General features: G+C 37.0%; 1 non-coding gene across 1 annotated transcript; it reads left to right on the plus strand.

The window, feature by feature from the left end:
* The first annotated feature begins 1,323 nt into the window (after positions 1 to 1,323).
* Positions 1,324 to 1,425, plus strand: LOC113604269 (U6 spliceosomal RNA). The gene has a single exon (XR_003426147.1). It is a non-coding gene; the product is annotated as a U6 spliceosomal RNA (small nuclear RNA).
* The last annotated feature ends 1,644 nt before the right edge of the window (positions 1,426 to 3,069 follow it).

Raw genomic sequence — 3,069 nt, forward strand, 5'->3', positions numbered from 1 at the left:
GCAGGGGAGGGGCAGAGAGAGAGGGAGACAGAATCTGAAGCAGGCTCTGAGCTCTCAGCACAGAGCCCAACATGGGGCTTGAACTCAGAAACTGAGCTCATGATCTGAGCTGAAGTCAGACACTTAGCCAACTGAACCACTCAGGCACCCTTATTTATTTATTTATTTTTGAAATTTACTTATTTATTTTGAGAAAGAGAGAGCATGCAAGGGGGGAGGGGCAGAGAGAGAGGGAGAGAGAGAGAATCCCAAGCAGGATCTGCACTGTCAGCACAGAGCCTGATGTGGGGCTCGATCATAACCTGAGCCCCAAATCAAGAGTTGGACGCTTAACTGTTCCAACCAGGCACTCCTGGGTGCGATGTTTTGATATAAAGTCTGGTTTTTCTGAGACTTTGAAATGTAATGTAATTGCTGGGAACAAAAATCTAAGAAATTACAGTAAGATTTATCTTAATCCATACTGAATTGCCTATGTATAACTAATTTTTCTGTGAATTTTATACAAAATGTTTTTAGAAATTAAAAGCTTTCTGTAAAACAGTTCTGCAAATTGAACCACATTTGCCCCCAGATTTATGCTGTTTGAGATGGAGTACTGTATGGCGACGGCTGTGATAGAAGTGGAGGGAGGACCTCTGTTCTCCCAGGGGATCTCCTTAGTGGCTTTGTTTTTCTGATCTCGATCCTGTGATCTATCACATACTCCCCACTCTTTTCTACCCAGTCAAGACCCCACATCCACTGCAGTGGACTTTGTTCTGTTGAACCATTTCTGCTAAAACATAATCAGCTCTTTGAACCTACCCTCCTAATTTTGAAAAGTGCTGCTGGGGGGAAATAAGTCACACAACCATAGGGATGGATGGCTCAACAAGTTCACGGTTTCCTCTCTCATCTGGGATTTCTGGGTTGACCTGGATGTCTCTGAATGACCCTGGCCAGGATGCTCACTCATTCTACTCCTGCCTATAATAGTGGTGGAATCCCTTTTCTATAACACAGTTCCAACTGCACAAAGATTCCTCCCAAGGTTCACAGGACCTCTTCTCTAATTCAGGTGATATTAAATAGGATGGAATGTTGTTAGAGCCTCCATTCAGTGATTTTAATAATTATGAAATACTCCATTTGGGGGGAGTGCTAGTAACAAGAGCAGAGGAAAATAGCTGGCAAATTCTGTCATCAATATAATACAGTAAATTGAAAACTTCCTTTCATCTGATGTCACAAACTGCATGTTAAAATGGACCTCAGTGGAAAACATTCAAGGGCCAAGTCATAGTTTAAAAGTATCTGTTTACTGATGTTTAAAGGTGGCCTGTGCTCGCTTTGGCAGCATATTTACTAAAATTGGAAAGATACCGATTAGCGTGGCCGCTGCACGAGTGTGACATGCAAATTCGTAAAGCATTCTATATTTTTTAAAAATTGTTTATTTATTGGGAGAAAGTGGGGGGGGGCATGGGAGAGGGAGGAAGTTGCGGGGGGGGGGGGGGGAAGAATCCCAAGCAGGCTCCACACTGACCGTGTAGAGCTCATGAACCTGAGCTGAATCAATAGGTGGAGGTTTAACCAACTGAGCCACCCAGGTGCCTCATCCACATTTTTAAACTGAAATTTAAATAAAAACTTAAAAAAAAGAAAAGAAAAAAATTCCAATAAGAGTAAAAAGCTAAATAAATGAATAAATGAATAAATGAATAACTAACTAACTAACTAACTAAATAAATAAAGCCTGTGCTTTAGACTTCCAGATCGTTTTGGGACCTTCCTATTGTTTTTGTAAACAGTGACATGTGTGAAAGAGTAAGTGTCGGGATGCTGTTTAAACACACTGTCTGGGTTTCTTTTCCTTTCTGATGGGCAACAGAGAAAATTACTTTCTATTGCTGGCAGTTGAGGTTTCGTGGTTGCCCCCCCCAAAAACCATTAATAATTTTTTTGTTAGAATGCATAATTTATAGTATCAGTTTTGAATGCATAATGTAATACTGTATACTGAAGGATAGTCTTTCTTCAAATAGGTTACTGAAAATGAAATAAATACCTAGATTAAATTTCCATACGAGGGAGAAGGAAATGAAATAATTTGCTGAGTTGCAAAAATATGTAATAGACATTGTGGAGATAATCTCAATTCTAAAAAATTACCTCATTGTTCTAGTCATGTCAGATGGTTTCATTCTAAAAGCAATTCCTAAGAAAAATGTTGCTATAATTGTTGAACAAAACAAGTATTTTTTAAATAAAATGATCTGAAAAATGATCTCTATCTAAATATTAATAAAATGAGACCAAATTGGTTTATAACTTACAGTGTAATATAAAAAAAAAGTGACCGTATTTATTTTAGTGTCTGCTTTTGTGAATGAAGGGGCTCCAGAACCTTTAAAATACAATGTAAGAGCTGGAAAAATTTTGCTTATCTTTAGATTTAACCCTAAATTTTATTATAAGAAAAAAAATTACTATAGGATTTCTTATATTTCTAGAAATTTTTTGGTATTTCTAGAGATTTATTTGTAGATGTTCTGTGGTTGTAAGAAATAGAATTCATATTAAGGATCATCTACTAAAATGACTACATATTTTTTTCCCAATGACCATCTGCTCCTTTCTCGTGTCTACTATAAATCAATAACATTACTTAGTATTTCTTCTTTTGCTATTATTATCGTATTTTTCATGGATCCAAACCCCTTGTTTTACTAAGCTTTTGTCTTCCCAAGAAACTATCAAACTTCAACCCAAGGACTGGTCCTAGATCCCATGGGGATCCCAAATATAATTTTAATTTTCTCTGGACATTTGGCACCATTTGTTTATTCCTCTGAAATGGTTTTATTTTCATTACAATAATAGGGTTATACTCACCAGGACATGTGTTATCTTCTTTAGTGGGACCTTAGTTTTTCCCCATTAGAAAGGAAGGAAGACAGGAGTGAAGGACTGACGTGGAAAGATTAATTCAAGCATAGATAGTTGTAAAATTAAAGGATGGGTTAATGACTTTGATGCTTTTATTTTTTTAAGTTTATTTATTTGAGAGAGAGAGAGAGAGAGAAA

The sequence above is a fragment of the Acinonyx jubatus genome, chromosome A2, assembly GCF_027475565.1.
Source record: "Acinonyx jubatus isolate Ajub_Pintada_27869175 chromosome A2, VMU_Ajub_asm_v1.0, whole genome shotgun sequence".
Lineage (NCBI taxonomy): Eukaryota > Metazoa > Chordata > Mammalia > Carnivora > Felidae > Acinonyx > Acinonyx jubatus.